Source organism: Heterodontus francisci, chromosome 3, assembly GCF_036365525.1.
Source record: "Heterodontus francisci isolate sHetFra1 chromosome 3, sHetFra1.hap1, whole genome shotgun sequence".
NCBI lineage: Eukaryota > Metazoa > Chordata > Chondrichthyes > Heterodontiformes > Heterodontidae > Heterodontus > Heterodontus francisci.
This window is the reverse complement of record NC_090373.1, coordinates 208,822,940-208,840,121: the sequence shown is the minus strand read 5'-3', so window position 1 is coordinate 208,840,121 and position 17,182 is coordinate 208,822,940. Positions and strand designations below refer to the sequence as shown.

The 17,182-nt window shown below is 47.9% G+C and overlaps 1 protein-coding gene across 3 annotated transcripts in view; it reads right to left on the bottom strand.

Annotated features, from left to right (window-relative positions):
- enah (ENAH actin regulator) overlaps positions 1–17,182 on the bottom strand; it is a 618,517-nt gene that overhangs the window by 350,820 nt on the left and 250,515 nt on the right. Inside the window, exon 1 of one of the 3 annotated variants that reach the window (XM_068028275.1) lies at positions 15,185–15,343. The exons of the other annotated variants lie outside the window; for them this stretch is intronic. The gene's annotated coding sequence lies outside the window, so the exon portion shown is untranslated. Of the gene's footprint in view, positions 1–15,184; positions 15,344–17,182 lie in introns of those variants that run through there. 3 annotated transcript variants of the gene reach the window in all.

Genomic DNA, 17,182 nt, shown 5'->3' with positions numbered 1-17,182 from the left:
ACCCTCTCTCCATATCCCTTAATGCCCTTGCCTCGCGAGTATCAATCTACTTTTCAAATACCTCTATGGATCTGAATCTGTAACTTTCTGGTATAGATACTAAACTCTGAAGAAGCTTTTCCTTTATTTGCTTTCACCCAACAATGGAGCAAAACAAGCTTGGACATACGTTTACACTGGTAATGACAGAAGTATGTAACAGAGCAAAAGACGTGACTTATTATTACTTAAACAAGCAGTCATAATTAAATACAATTCTAAAACTCAAGTGGCCTCTACACTGTGCCAATGTTTCGCTAGCAGATGCCTCAAAGATGAGCACATCTAATTTAGACCACACTTTCTACTCAATTAACCAGTTGTTAGACAGCTGCACTATTCAGCAGTAATTGCAATTCACCCAAAATTACAAAACCATTGAAGATTTTTTCATTTACCAATATGTACCGTACAACAATTCCTTTATCGATTCAAGCCACACTTGAAATGCACAAAGATTCATTCATAAATCAAGATTACTGTAACAAATTACATCACAAATGCAACATACGCCAATCGAAACAGAAGTTCTCAAGTCAGATCAGTTATAGCTGTTTTCTCATTCCCATCAAACCATTAAAGCACACAGGAGCAATCAGCTGCTTTTTCAGTTCTATTGGTACAAGTCATTCAAGAACTGATTGTAGCAACTCAAATCTTATTTCTCTTGTCAAAAGAAATTACAACTACTTGCAATCCTTGACATGACTGCTTATTTACAAAACGGCTCCAAATTACAATTAACAAGTTACTTACCATATATTATCAGCACAGCACTCAACCAACATCACTAAAACTGATTAATCTGGTCATTATCGCATTGCCGTTTGTGAGATCTTGTTGTGTGCAAATTGGCAGCCGCACTTCCCACATTATAAAAACCACTACACTTGTTTTCAGTTTATCTGGGATACTTCCATTTTTATTTCCTAGTGATTTTTTGGCATTTCTGACTACACTGCCAAAGCAGAAAGAGGAAGGATTGGGGTGGGAACATGAGGGGCCAAAGAAGGTGGGGTTGGAGGGAAAAAGCGAGGGGGTGGGGTTGGAGGGGGAAGGTGAGGCGGGGTTGGAGGGGGGAGGCGAGGCGGGGTTGGAGGGGGGAGGCGAGGCGGGAGGGATGGAAGGCAGGCGAGGCGGGGGGGGTGGAAGGCAGGCGAGGCGGGGGGGGTGGAAGGCAGGCGAGGTGGGGCGGGAAGGCAGGCGAGGTGGGGGGGGTGGAAGGCAGGCGAGGCGGGAGGGGTGGAAGGCAGGCGAGGCGGGAGGGGTGGAAGGCAGGTGAGACGGGGCGGGAAGGCAGGCGAGACTGGGGGGGTGGAAGGGTGGAAAGCAGGCGAGTCGGGGGGGTGGAAGGGTGGAAAGCAGGCGAGGCGGGAGGGGTGGAAGGCTGGCGAGGCGGGAGGGGTGGAAGGCAGGCGAGGCGGGAGGGGTGGAAGGCAGGCGAGGCGAGAGGGGTGGAAGGCAGGCGAGGCGGGAGGGGTGGAAGGCAGGCGAGGCGAGGCGGGAGGGGTGGAAGGCAGGCGAGGCGAGGCGGGAGGGGTGGAAGGCAGGCGAGGCGAGGCGGGACGGGTGGAAGGCAGGCGAGGCGGGAGGGGTGGAAGGCAGGCGAGGCGAGGCAGGAAGGCAGGCGAGGCGGGGGGGGTGGAAGGGTGGAAAGCAGGCGAGGCGGGGGGGGTGGAAGGGTGGAAAGCAGGCGAGGCGGGGGGGGGTGTGGAAGGCAGGCGAGGCTGGAGGGGTGGAAGGCAGGCGAGGCGGGAAGGCAGGCGAGACGGGGCGGGAAGGCAGGCGAGACGGGGCGGGAAGGCAGGCGAGACGGGGCGGGAAGGCAGGCGAGGCGGGGCGGGAAGCAGGCGAGGCGGGGCGGGAAGCAGGCGAGGCGGGGCGGGAAGCAGGCGAGGCGGGGGGGGTGTGGAAGGCAGGCGAGGCGGGAGGGGTGGAAGGCAGGCGAGGCGGGAAGGCAGGCGAGACGGGGCGGGAAGGCAGGCGAGACGGGGCGGGAAGGCAGGCGAGACGGGGCGGGAAGGCAGGCGAGACGGGGCGGGAAGGCAGGCGAGACGGGGCGGGAAGCAGGCGAGACGGGGCGGGAAGCAGGCGAGACGGGGGGGGGGTGGAAGGCAGGCGAGGCGGGAGGGGTGGAAGGCAGGCGAGGCGGGAGGGGTGGAAGGCAGGCGAGGCGGGAGGGGTGGAAGGCAGGCGAGGCGGGAGGGGTGGAAGGCAGGCGAGGCGGGAGGGGTGGTAGGCAGGCGAGGCGGGAGGGGTGGTAGGCAGGCGAGGCGGGAGGGGTGGAAGGCAGGCGAGGCGGGAGGGGTGGAAGGCAGGCGAGACGGGAGGGGTGGAAGGCAGGCGAGACGGGGGGGGGGCGGTGGAAGGGTGGAAAGCAGGCGAGGCGGGAGGGGTGGAAGGCAGGCGAGGCGGGAGGGGTGGAAGGCAGGCGAGGCGGGAGGGGTGGAAGGCAGGCGAGGCGGGAGGGGTGGAAGGCAGGCGAGGCGGGAGGGGTGGAAGGCAGGCGAGGCGGGAGGGGTGGAAGGCAGGCGAGGCGGGAGGGGTGGAAGGCAAGCGAGGCGGGAGGGGTGGAAGGCAGGCGAGGCGGGAGGGGTGGAAGGCAGGCGAGGCGGGAGGGGTGGAAGGCAGGCAAGGCGGGAGGGGTGGAAGGCAGGCGAGGCGAGGCGGGAAGGCAGGCGAGGCGGGGGGGGGCTGGAAGGGTGGAAAGCAGGCGAGGCGGGGGGGGCTGGAAGGGTGGAAAGCAGGTGAGGCGGGGGGGGGTGTGGAAGGCAGGCGAGGCAGGAGGGGTGGAAGGCAGGCGAGGCAGGCGAGGCGGGGCGGGAAGGGAAGGCAGGCGAGGCGGGGCGGGAAGGGAAGGCAGGCGAGACGGGGCGGGAAGGCAGGCGAGACGGGGCGGGAAGGCAGGCGAGACGGGGCGGGAAGGCAGGCGAGACGGGGCGGGAAGGCAGGCGAGACGGGGCGGGAAGGCAGGCGAGACGGGGCGGGAAGGCAGGCGAGACGGGGCGGGAAGGCAGGCGAGACGGGGCGGGAAGGCAGGCGAGACGGGGCGGGAAGGCAGGCGAGACGGGGCGGGAAGGCAGGCGAGACGGGGCGGGAAGCAGGCGAGACGGGGCGGGAAGCAGGCGAGACGGGGCGGGACGTAGGCTAAGTAGGAAGGCGAGGTGAGAGGGGAGCAAGTGTGAGGCGAGAGGAGGGGATAAGGAATATGGTGGCATTGCGGAAATGTTCACCATTGCAGCTGGTGGAATTTAAATTTAATTAATTAATGAATAAAATCTGGAATTGAAAGTTTCATGGCACCATTACTGAGACCAGCTATCATTGTCATAAAAACCCTTTCTGGTTCATTAATGTCCTTTATGGAAGGAATCACAGAATGGTTGCAGCACAGATGGAGGCTATTCTGTGCCAGCTCTCTGCAAGAGCAATTTAACTGGTTCTACTCCCCCACCCTTTCCCCACAGCCCTGCAATTTTTTTCCTTTCAGGTGCTTATCCAATACCTTTTTGAAAAATACGATTGAATCTGCCTCTAATGTCACACACTCAGGCAGTGCATTTCAGATCCTAACCACTCGCTATGGAAGAAAGTTTTTCCTAATGTTGCCATGGGTTCTTTTATCAATCACATTAAATCTGTGTCCTCTAGCTCTCAATCCTTCCAGCAACGGAAACAGATTCTCTCTATCTACTCCATCAAGACCCCTCATGTTTTTGAACACCTCAATCAAATCTCCTCTCAATCTTCTTTTCTTGGAGAACACTCCAGCTTTTCCAATCTATCCACATAACTGAAGTCTCAGAAAGAGGCTATCCGGCCAATCGAGTTCATGCCGACTTTCCACGGAGCTATGCAGTCAGTTCCACTCTCCAGCTCGATCTTCATAGCCCTGCAAGTTCATTTCTCTCAAGTGGCAATCCAATTTCCTTTTGAAGTCATTGATTACCACCACTTCCACCCTTGAGGGCACTGCATTCCAGGTCATTACCAACTACTGCGTAAAAAAGTTCTTCCTCATATTCCCCCTGCATCTCTTGCCCAAAACCTTCAATCTGTGTCCCCTCATCCTTCTGCTATTGGTTAGTGGGAACAGTTTTCCCTTGTCTAACTTATTTAAGTTCGTCATAATCTTGTACACCTCTATTAAATCTCCCCTCAATCAACTCTGCTCTATGAGCAGCAAATCTGCCGTCCATACCTGATCTGGCCTACATATGACTCCAGACCCACAGCAATGTGGTTGACTCTTCAGTTCAAAAAGAGCACCGAGTGCGGTGAGAAGCTTCAGTTCAAAAAGAGCGGCGAGTGCTGGGAGAAGCTTCATTTCAAAAAGAGCAAGGAGTGTGGTGAGAGGCTTCAGTTCAAAAAGAGCACCGAGTGCGGTGAGAGGCTTCAGTTCAAAAAGAGCACCGAGTGCGGTGAGAGGCTTCAGTTCAAAAAGAGCACCGAGTGCGGTGAGAGGCTTCAGTTCAAAAAGAGCAGGGAGTGTGGTGAGAGGCTTTAGTTCAAAAAGAGCAAGGAGTGCGGTGAGAGGCTTCAGTTCAAAAAGAGCAAGGAGTGCGGTTAGAAGCTTCATTTCAAAAAGAGCAAGGAGTGTGGTGAGAAGCCTCAGTTCAAAAAGAGCACCGAGTGCAGTGAGAGGCTTCAGTTCAAAAAGAGCAAGGAGTGCGGTGAGAGGCTTCAGTTTAAAAAGAGCAAGGAGTGCGGTGAGAGGCTTCAGTTTAAAAAGAGCAAGGAGTGCGGTGAGAGGCTTCAGTTCAAAAAGAGCAAGGAGTGCGGTGAGAGGCTTCAGTTCAAAAAGAGCAAGGAGTGCGGTGAGAGGCTTCAGTTCAAAAAGAGCAAGGAGTGCGGTGAGAGGCTTCAGTTCAAAAAGAGCAAGGAGTGCGGTGAGAGGCTTCAGTTCAAAAAGAGCAAGGAGTGCGGTGAGAGGCTTCAGTTCAAAAAGAGCACCGAGTGCGGTGAGAAGCCTCAGTTCAAAAAGAGCACCGAGTGCAGTGAGAGGCTTCAGTTCAAAAAGAGCACCGAGTGCGGTGAGAGGCTTCAGTTCAAAAAGAGCGCCGAGTGCGGTGAGAGGCTTCAGTTCAAAAGAGCACCGAGTGCGGTGAGAGGCTTCAGTTCAAAAAGAGCAAGGAGTGCGGTGAGAGGCTTCAGTTCAAAAAGAGCACCGAGTGCGGTGAGAAGCTTCAGTTCAAAAAGAGCAAGGAGTGCGGTGAGAGGCTTCAGTTCAAAAAGAGCAAGGAGTGCAGTGAGAGGCTTCAGTTCAAAAAGAGCACCAAGTGCGGTGAGAAGCTTCAGTTCAAAAAGGGCAAGGAGTGCGGTGAGAGGCTTCATTTCAAAAAGAGCGCGGAGTGCGGTGAGAGGCTTCAGTTCAAATAGAGCGCGGAGTGTGGTGAGAGGCTTCAGTTCCAAAAGAGCACCGAGTGCGGTGAGAAGCTTCAGTTTAAAAAGAGCAAGGAGTGCGGTGAGAGGCTTCAGTTTAAAAAGAGCAAGGAGTGCGGTGAGAGGCTTCAGTTCAAAAAGAGCGCGGAGTGTGGTGAGAGGCTTCAGTTCCAAAAGAGCACCGAGTGCGGTGAGAAGCTTCAGTTTAAAAAGAGCAAGGAGTGCGGTGAGAGGCTTCAGTTTAAAAAGAGCAAGGAGTGCGGTGAGAGGCTTCAGTTCAAAAAGAGCAAGGAGTGTGGTGAGAGGCTTCAGTTCCAAAAGAGCACCGAGTGCGGTGAGAAGCTTCAGTTTAAAAAGAGCAAGGAGTGCAGTGAGAGGCTTCAGTTCAAAAAGAGCACCGAGTGCGGTGAGAGGCTTCATTTCAAAAAGAGCAAGGAGTGCGGTGAGAGGCTTCAGTTCAAAAAGAGCACCGAGTGCAGTGAGAGGCTTCAGTTCAAAAAGAGCACAGAGTGCGGTAAAAGGTTTCAGTTCAAAAAGAGCACCGAGTGCGGTGAGAGGCTTCAGTTCAAAAAGAGCAGGGAGTGCGGTGAGAGGCTTCAGTTCAAAAAGAGCAAGGAGTGCGGTGAGAGGCTTCAGTTCAAAAAGAGCAAGGAGTGCGGTGAGAGGCTTCAGTTCAAAAAGAACAAGGAGTGCGGTGAGAGGCTTCAGTTCAAAAAGAGCGCGGAGTGTGGTGAGAAGCCTCAGTTCAAAAAGAGCACCGAGTGCAGTGAGAGGCTTCAGTTCAAAAAGAGCAAGGAGTGCGGTGAGAGGCTTCAGTTCAAAAAGAGCACCGAGTGCGGTGAGAGGCTTCAGTTCAAAAAGAGCACCGAGTGCGGTGAGAAGCCTCAGTTCAAAAAGAGCACCGAGTGCAGTGAGAGGCTTCAGTTCAAAAAGAGCGCCGAGTGCGGTGAGAAGCTTCAGTTCAACAAGAGCGCCGAGTGCGTTCCGAGGCTTCAGTTGAAAAAGAGCGCGGAGTGCGCGAAGTGCTGACCTAACCAGTATCCGATCCTGTTCAGTGGAAAAAGCCCTTCAAAGAAAATCAAGTGTGACATCACAGTCAATCAGCTAGATGATTGGTTGGGGAAGAAGCTAGCTGTTTGGTGAGTATCTGGTCAGTGGTTAAGGTCTAATCCAATCCTAACATTTAAAATAATAAAGGAACTAGTAGTAATCTTGAACCACTTCCAGAGTGTGGTCGCCAATATTGACGTCAGAAATGCTCCATCCATCAATATTGGCGACCACGCTCTGGAAGTGGTTCAAGAGTTCACCTACCTAGGCTCAACTATCACCAGTAACCTGTCTCTCGATGCAGAAATCAACAAGCACATGGGAAAGGCGTCCACTGCTATGTCCAGACTGGCCAAGAGAGTGTGGGAAAATGGCGCACTGACACGGAACACAAAAGTCCGAGTGTATCAGGCCTGTGTCCTCAGTACTTTGCTCTATGGCAGCGAGGCCTGGACAACGTATGTCAGCCAAGATCGACGTCTCAATTCATTCCATCTTTGCTGCCTCCGGAGAATACTTGGCATCAGGTGGTAGGACCGTATTTCCAACACAGAAGTCCTCGAGGCAGCCAACATCCCCAGCTTATACACACTACAGAGTCAGCAGCGCTTGAGATGGCTTGGCCATGTGAGCCGCATGGAAGATGGCAGGATCCCCAAAGACACATTGTACAGCGAGCTCGCCACTGGTATCAGACCCACCGGCCGTCCATGGCTCCGCTTTAAAGACGTCTGCAAACGCGACATGAAGTCCTGTGACATTGATCACAAGTCGTGGGAGTCAGTTGCCAGCGTTCGCCAGAGCTGGCGGGCAGCCATAAAGGCGGGGCGAAAGTGTGGCGAGTCGAAGAGACTTAGCAGTTGGCAGGAAAAAAGACAGAGGCGCAAGGGGAGAGCCAACTGTGTAACAGCCCCAACAAACAAATTTTTCTGCAGCACCTGTGGAAGAGCCTGTCGCTCTAGAATTGGCCTTTATAGCCACTCCAGGCGCTGCTCCACACACCACTGACCACCTCCAGGCGCTTACCCATCGTCTCTCGAGATAAGGAGGCCAAAGAAGTGGTAATCTTAATAAAATATATAAAAAAAGAAAATACAATAAACAGTTGAATAAAATAATTAAGTAGTTAATTGAAACACATTAAGGATGGCAGGACAGGTGATGTGTCACGGCTGCAGCATGTGGGAGCTCCTGGATGCCAGTCTGATCCAGGGCAAACACATCTGCAGTAAGTGTTTGCGGCTCGAAGAGCTTCAGCTCAGAGTCATTGAATTGGAGGCTGAGCTGCAGACACTGCGACACATCAGGTAGGGGGAAGTTACCTGCACACTTTTGTACCAGGAGGCTGTCACACCCCTTAGGATAGGGTCTTCTGATTTGGTTTGTGGTCAGGGACAGGAGTGTGTGGCTGCAGCTGAGGCAGGTAAAGGGGCCCAGAGGACAGGAGTGCAAGAGCCTCAGCCTTTGCGATTGTCCAACAGGTTTGAGGTTCTTTCAGCTTGTTTGGATGAGAGTGGGGGCTGCAGGGTGGATGAGCAACCTGACCATGACACCATGGTACATGAAGCCATTCAAGTGGATGGAGAAAAAAGGAATGTAGCAGTAGTAGGGGACAGTATAGTTAGGGGGATTGACACTGTGCTCTGCAACAAAGAGCGATACGCCAGACGGCTGTGTTGTCTGCCAGGTTCCAGGGTTCGGGACATCTGCTCAGGGCTGGAGAGGAACTTACAGTGGGAGGGGGAGGATCCAGTCGTTGTAGTCCATGTAGGTACTAACGACATAGGCAGCACAAGGAAAGAGGTTCTGCATAGTCAATATGAGGAATTAGGCACTAAATTAAGAAACAGAACCTCAAAGGTAATAATCGCTGGATTATTACCTGAGCCACGTTCAAATTGGCATAGAGCAAATAAGATTAGAGAAATTAATGCATGGCTCAAAGACTGGTGTGGTAAAAGTGGGCTCCAGTTCATGGGGCACTGCCACCAGTACTGGGGAAAGTGGTGGCTGTACCGTTGGGACGGTCTACACCTGAACCGTTCTGGGGCCGAAGTTCTCGCGAGCCGCATAATTAGGGAAGTGGAGAGGGTTTTAAACTGAATAGTGGGGGCAAGGGATCAAATTTGGGAAGATATGGTAAATCAAGGAGTAGAGACAAGGCAGAGAGAAAGGTATTAATATGGGAAATGTTAAACATACTATGACAGGAAGGGACAGAGCATACAAATGTAAGAGTAAATCAAAAGATAAGGCTAGAGGTTACAAAAATAATCAAAGTACAAAACTAAAGGCTCTGTATCTGAATGCATGCATTTGAAACAAAACAGATGAACTGAAAGCGCAAATAGACAAAATAAGTATGATCTGATAGCCATTACAGAGACATGGCTGCAGGACGACATGGATTGGGACCTGAATATTGAAGGGTACATGGCATTTAGGAATGACAGGAAGCTAGGAAAAGGTGGAGGGGGTGGCTCTGTTAATTAATGATGGTATTAGCGCAATAGAGAGGGATGACTTAAGTTCAGGAAACCAGGATGTAGAAGCGGTTTGGGTAGAGACGAGAAATCATAAAGGCAACAAGACACTTGTGGGAATGGTGTACAGGCCACCTAACGTTAACCACACTGTAGGATGGGGTATAAAGGAAGAAATAATGGCAGCCTGTCAGAAAGTAACGGAGATAATCATGGGGGAATTTAACCTACCTATAGACTGGAAAAATCAGATGGGCAGAGGTAACCTAGATGAGGAGTACATAGAATGTTTTCTGGATAATTTCTTGGAACAATATGTTCTGGAACCAACCAGAAAGCAGGCTATACTAGAACTGGTAGTGTGCAACGAGATAGGATTAATTAATGACCTCACAGTTAAGGCGCCCCTAGGTAGCAGCGATCACAATATGATTGAATTTTACATTCAGTTTGAGGGAGAGAAGAGTGGGTCCAAGACCAGTATTTTAAACTTAAATAAGGGCAATTATGAGGGCATGAAAGCAGAGCTAGCTAAAGTAAACTGGCAAATTAGGTTAAGGGATAGGTCAATAGAGATGCAGTGGCAGATATTTAACGAGATATTTCAGAATACACAGAATAGATACATTCCAATGAGAAAGGAAACTTCCAAGGGGGGGACCCGCCATCCGTGGTTAACTAAAACAGTTAAAGATAGTATCAAACTTAAAGAAAAAGCCTATAATTGCACAAAGATGGGTGACAGGTCAGAAGACTGGACAGAATATAAAAAACAGCAAAAACTGACTAAAAGATTGATAAGGAAGGTAAAATTAGAGTACGACAGAAAGCTAGCTAGAAATATAAAGACAGATAGTAAGAGTTTCTATAGATATTTAAACAAGAAAAGTTAACAAAGTGAACGTTGGTCCTATAGAAAGTGAGTCTGGGGAATTAATAATGGATAATAAGGAGATGGTAGATGAAGTGAACAGATATTTTGCATCTGTCTTCACTATCGAGGATACAAGTAACATCCCAGAATTAGCTGTAAGTCAGGAATTGGAAGGGAGGGAGGAACTCAAGAAAATTACAATCACCAGGGAAGTGGTACTGAACAAATTGTTGGAGCTGCGGGCTGATGGACTTCATCCTCGGGTCTTTAAAGAAGTGGCTAATGAGATAGTTGATGCGTTCGTTTTAATTTTCAAAATTCCCTAGATTCAGGGAAGGTTCCGCTGGACTGGAAAATAGTGAATGTAACTCCTTTATTCAAAAAGGGAGGGTGACAGAAAGCAGGAAACTTAGCTTAACATCTGTCATAGGGAAAATGTTAGAAGCTATTTTTAAAGATGTTATAGCAGGGCACTTAGAAAAATTGAAGGCAATCAGGCAGAGTCAACATAGTTTTGTTAAAGGGAAATAATGTTTAACCAATTTATTCCAGTTCTTTGAGGGAGTTACATGTGCTGTAGATGAAGGGGAACTGGTGGATGTACTGCACTTAGATTGCCAGAAGGCATTTGATAAGGTGCCACAGCAAAGGTTATTGCAAAAAATAAAAGCTCATGATGTAGTGGGTAACATATTGGCATGGAAAGAAAATTGGCTAGCTAACAGGAAACAGAGAGTAGGCATAAATGGGTCATTTTCTGGTTGGCAAGATGTAACGAGTGGTGTGCCACAGGGATCTGTGCTGGGGCCTCAACTTTTTACAATTTATATAAATGACTTGGATGAAGGCACTGAGGGTATGGTTGCTAAATTTGCTGATGACACAAAGATAGGTAGGAAAGTAAGTTGTGAAGAGGACATAAGGAGGCTACAAAGGGAAATAGATAGGTTAAGTGAGTGGACAAAAATCTGGCAGATGGAGTATAATGTGGGAAAATGCAAAGTTGCGCATTTTGACAGGAAGAATAAAAAAGCAGCACATTATCTAAATGGTGAGAGATTGTGGAGCTCTGAGATGCAGAGGGATCTGGATGTCCCAGTGCATGAATCACAAAAGGTTAATATGCAGGTACAGCACATAATTAGGAAAGCTAATAGAATGTTATCGTTTATCACGAGGGAAATTGAATACAAAAGTAGGGAGGTTATGCTTTAGCTATGCAGGGCATTGGCGAGATCATATCTGGTGTACTGTGTACAGTATTGGTTTCCTTATTTAAGGAAGGATATAAATGCATTGGAAGCAGTTCAAAGAAGGTTTACTAGACTAATATAAAAACAAAAAAATGCTGGAAATACTCAGTAGGTCTGGCAGCCACTGTGGAGAGAGAAGCAGAGTTATCAGAAATGGCAAAGGTTAGAAATGTAATAGATTTTAAGCGAATAAAGTGGGGCAGGGCAAGAAATAACAAAAAGGAAGGTGTTGATAGGACAGAGGGTCACAGAGCAAAGGCAAAGTGTGTGTTAATGATGTGCTGAAAGGGTGCAGAGAGGGTGTTAATTGACAGAAAAATGAACAGCTCTGGCCAAAAGCACAAGCATGAAACAAAACAGTGGGCAGGCACGTGGTAAAAAAAATGATTGATGAAACAAACTAAAATAAACAAATATAATATTTAAAAAAAGAAAAAAAGACCACGATGTCGGGGAGAGAACGATCCTTTCGGAATGCTGACAGGGGAGCGCAGGGGAAGGGAAGATGCATTTGGTGGTGGCATCATGCTGGACGTGGCAGAAATGGCGGAGGATGATTCTTTGGATGTGGAGGCTGGTGGGGTGGAAAGTCTGGGAGGGAGGGGAAGGGGTGAGGGTAGAGGTGCGGGAAATGGGTCGGACATGGTTCAGAGTCCTGTCAACCACAGTGGGAGAAATCCTCAGTTAAGGAAAAGGGAAGACATATCAGAAGCGCTGTTGTGGAAGGTTGCACCATCAGAGCAAATGTGTCGGAGATGGAGAAAATGGGAGAATAGAATGGAGTCCTTACAGGAGGCAGGGTGTGAAGAAGTGTAGTCGAGGTAGCTGTGGGAGTCGGTGGGCTTATAATGAATACTGAAGCAGTCCGTGTAGAAATGCAGCAAGACCTGGGCAATATCCAGGCTTGGGCTGATAAGTGGCAAGTAACATTTGCACCACACAAGTACCAGGCAATGACCATCTCCAACAAGAGAGAATCTAACCATCTCCCCTTGACATTCAATGGCATTACCTTCGCTGAATCCCCACTATCAACATCCTAGGCGCTACCATTGACCAGAAACTGAACTGGAGTAGCCATATAAATACTGTGGCTACAAGAGCAGGTCAGAGGCTAGGAATCCTGCGGCGAGTAACTCACCTCCTGACTCCCCAAAGCCTGTCCACAATCGACAAAGCACAAGTCAGGAGTGTGATGGAATACTCTCCACTTGCCTGGATGGGTGCAGCTCCAACAACACTCAAGAAAGCTCGACACCATCCAGGACAAAACAGCCCACTTGATTGGCACTATCTTAAACATTCACTCCCTCCACCACCAACGCACAGTGGCAGCAGTGTGTACCATCTGCAAGATGCACTGCAGCAACGCACCAAGGCTCCTTAAACAGCACCTTCCAAACGCATGACCTCTACCACTTCAAAGGACAACAGCAGCAGATGCATGGGCACATCACCACCTGCAAGTTCCCGTCCAAGTCGCACACCATCCTGACTTGGAAGTATATCGCTGTTCCTTCACTATCACTAGGCGAAATTTCCTGGAACTCCCTTCCTAACAGCCCTGTGGGTGTACCTACCTCACATGGACTGCAGCGGTTCAAGAAGGCAGCTCACCATCACCTTCTCAAGGACAATTAGGGATGGGCAGTAAATGCTGGCCTGGCCAGTGACACCCACTTCCCATGAATGAATTAAAAAAAATATTAGTAGACAGCCTATCCCCAGAGATGGACACAGAGAAGTCGAAGAAGGGAAGGGAAGTGTCAGAGATGGACCATGTAAAGGTGAGAGAAGGGTGGAAATTGGAAGCAAAGTTGATAAAGTTTTCCAGTTTGGGAGGGAGTAGGAAATGGCACCGATTTAGCATTTTTTGGTTTTTATTTCAGATTTCCAACATCTGTAGTATTTTGCTTTTATTTTACTGGACTGATACCTGGAATGGACGGGCTATCTTATGAGGAAAGGTTGGACAGGCTAGGCTTGTATCCACTGGCATTTAGAAGAATAAGAGGTGACTTGATTGAAACATATAAGATCCTGAGGGGTCTTGACAGGGTGGATGTGGAAAGAATGTTTCCCCTTGCGGGAGAATCTAGAACCAGGGGGGTCACTGTTTAAAATAAGGGGTCGCCCATTTAAGACAGAGATGAGGAGAAATTTTTTCTCTCGGTAGATCGAGAGTCTTTGGAACTCTCTTCCTCAAAAGGTGGTGGAAGCAGAGTCTTTGAATCTGTTTAAGGCAGAGGTAGATAGATTCTTGATAAGCAAGGGGGTGAAATGTTATCTGGGGTAGGTGGTAATGTGGAGAAATCAGTACAGCTATGAACTTATTGAATGGCGGAGCAGGCTCGAGGGGCTGAGTGACCTACTCCTACTCCTAATTTGTATGTTCGTATGCCCTCATATCCTCTGAAATGGCCTGGCAAGCCACTCAGTTGTCAAGGGCAATTAGGGATGGGCAGCAAATGCTGGTCTTGCCAGTGGCACCCACATCCCATGAAAGAATTAAAAAAGATGTGGAAGGCTGGGGCAAGGAAAGGGCAACTGAGGGGGGCTGGCAATAAGAAACACAGGGTGGGGAGGATGATACACGGGATAGGAGGGCACAAGGCAAGGTGGGGGGGGGGGGTAAGAGAACTGTTTACATAGGCATCTTTCAGAATCTCTCCATACCTTAAAGCACCATTACTTCTGAACTACCTTTGGTGAAACATTAAAATAAAAGCAAAATACTGCGGATGCTGGAAATCTGAAACAAAAACAAGAAATGCTGGAGTCACTCAGCAGGTCTGGCAGCATCTGTGGAAAGAGAAGCAGAGTTAACGTTTCGGGTCAGTGACCCTTCTTCGGAACTGACAAATATTATAAAAGTCACAGATTATAAACAAGTGAGGTGCAGATTGGACCAGGCCACATAGCTGACCAAAAGGTCACGGAGCAAAGGCAAACAATATGTTAATGGTGTGTTGAAAGACAAAGCATTAGTACAGATTAGGTGTGAATACACTGAATATTGAACAGCAGCAAGTGCAAACCTGAAGAAAAACAACCTGAAAAAAACAGTGGGGAAGCAAACTGAACAAACTAAGATGAAATGAAATAAATGCAAAAAAAGATTGTAAAAGATGTAAAAAGGAATGTAAAAAAAAAAGGAAGAAAAAATAACTAAAAATGAAAGTAAAATGGGGGGCTGTCATGCTCTGAAATTATTGAACTCAATGTTCAGTCCGGCAGGCTGTAGTGTGCCTAATCGGTAGATGAGATGCTGTTCCTCGAGCTTGCGTTGATGTTCACTGGAACACTGCAGCAATCCCAGGACAGAGATGTGAGCATGAGAGCAGGGGGGAGTGTTGAAATGGCAAGCAACCGGAAGCTCAGGGTCCTGCTTGCGGACTGAGCGGAGATGTTCCGCAAAGCGGTCACCCAGTCTGCGCTTGGTCTCTCCAATGTAGAGGAGACCACACTGTGAGCAGCGAATACAGTATACTACATTGAAAGAAGTACAAGTAAATCGCTGCTTCACCTGAAAGGAGTGTTTTGGTGAAACATTGTTAGCTGGACAAAAGCCGCAGCCAATTTCTGTGTCAGAAACTGCCAATGAGATGAAAGATTAGTTGATCTACTTTGCTGAGATTAGTTGAGGGATAAATGTTGGCCAGGAAACATCACCACTTTTTTTTTTTGAGTAAGTGTCACAGGCCCTTTTACATCCATGCAATCCTTCAGTTTCAAAGGCAGGACATAACTTGTGCTTTTCCAAAGCACTTAACACATCCAATTAGTTACATAACTTAGAAGGCATGTCAGAATAGGACATATTTACCAAACATAAAATGCAGTAAGTAAGCAAAAATACTAGAAAAGCACATTGTCGATGTTAGTAAATTTCTTTAGCAGTGGCACGTTGAGAATTCAGACAGTTACCCACAGTAAAATGACACTGCAGTTTCAAAATGCTATCAATTAGTTAATTCCACCCAGCTTCATTAACTGACTAAACTGTATATTAACTCCAATAAGTTGTCCTGTAACTTCAAAATTAATGCTGGTTTCCTCAAATATTGGATTGCAGCACAAATTAAAACAGTTGTAAAATAGACCTGATGGTATTCTGCTACTCCAGTACCCCGATTGGCAAACACAGACTATCATGATTGACAGGCCTACTGAATGGATTGTTCACCACACTGTCTTTATCCACCTCTTCAAAACTGACAGCATTAGGATTTTCTCTCATGAGTATGCATTACTACAGCTGTTTTTCCTGCTTATAGATGAAGCATTTGTTATGAACTCTGGACTTTGTGACAGGACTATGCTTTAAAAATTGTGATTTTTATAAGTTTAAAATGGAGTCCAGAAGATCAGGTGACCTCACATCCACTCTGCTAAAGAACAAGACAGAAATCTTGGTTACCAGGACAACAGAGTACACAGATCAAAGATTTCTTTTTGAAAAATCAGAGACTGCAGGGTAAACACTTGAAGAACAATGTGTTTCACCCTCACAGACTTTTGGGTCGTAAACAAGGAGTCTGATTCTGAAGATGCAAATGTAGGAGGCAGCTGTTAACACCTGGGAACCATGGGAGGCCAAGGTGGCTCTGTGAAACCAGACTTCTGGACTTTGCAAATTGGAATGGGGCAATACGCTTTTGACTTTTGAGTCCAGATAAATTTAATAGATTTTCTGAAGGAGACAGGCTGTGAGAAGGGAACCCAGCATTTGCAGCCTCAGAGCAGGCTGCAAGGAAGGCAACTGGCAGTGGCAGCCTCGAGAGGGAGAGAGGGAACACCTGCTCTCAGAAGCCTGAGACGGGGAAAGGTTGTGAATACTTGAACCTGTTTTGAAAGCTGAAACTGGCCAAGAAGTAGAAGACCAGCAGGATCGCCTTATGCATGGGCGTCAGGGTCGGAAGTGCTCGGAGAAGTGAGCGAAGAGGACACTGATTTTTGAAAAGGTCTGGAAGATTCAACCCACTTGCAACTAGGAGTCTGGGACTTTCAACCACAAAGGATTTCGCTTTCAAAAAAGGACTGTGTAACGTATAGGTGGTTGGTCTTTGTAATTTGGGGTGCTACTTACAAAGTACTATTTAGTTAACGGGGATTTCTTTTAATTTAATTGTAATAATAAGTCTTAAAACATGAAATCTTGTCATGTAATTCTTTAAATTAGTCTGGGGATTCATATTTTGTATTTTTCACATTAACAATCTTACTGAGGTCATAACACATTCCTCTTTTTTTTAAAAACAGTGCATCATTAAGACCTCTTGTGGTATTGACCATTTGACTATAGTTAATGTATACTTAAAATTGATAAAGTGCCAGGGCTGGATGAGATGCATCCTAGGATACTGAAGGAAGTGAGAATGGAAATTGCAGAGGCACTGGCCATAATTTTCCAGTTTTTGTTAGATTCACTGGTGGTGTCAGCAGACTGGAGAATTGCAACTATTACCCCATTGTTCAAAAAAGGATGTGAAGGTAAGCCCAGCAACTATAGATCAGTCACTTTAACTTTGATGGTGGGGAAATTTCTTGAAACAATAATTCGGGATGAAATTAATAGTCACATGGACAAATGCGGGTTAATTAAGGAAAGTCAGCATGGATTCGTTAAGGGGAAATCACGTTTAAATACCTTTCTGGACATATTTTTGAACAGGTAACAGAGAAGGTTGCTGAGGGTAATGCTGTTGATGTGGTACAGTAAAAAAACCGGAATTAAGGGCTCTATATCCGAATGGCCGCAGCATTCACAATAAAACAGATAAATTGTCAGCTCAAATAGAAATTCATATGTATGAACTGATAGCCATGACAGAGACATGGCTACAAGGAAATCAAAGCTAGGCCTGAATATCCAAGGGTACATGGCATTCAGAAAGGACAGGAAGCTGGGAAAAGGTGGTAGGGTAGCTCTGTTTAATTAAAGAGGGTATTAGTATTGTTGTGACAGATGACCTTAGTTCTAAAGATCAAGACGTAGAATCAGTTTGAATGGAAGAAACAGCAAGGGACAGAAAACATTGGTGGGAGTTGTTTATAGGACATCAAACAGCAGTGGTAATGTAAGTCACAGTACAAATCAG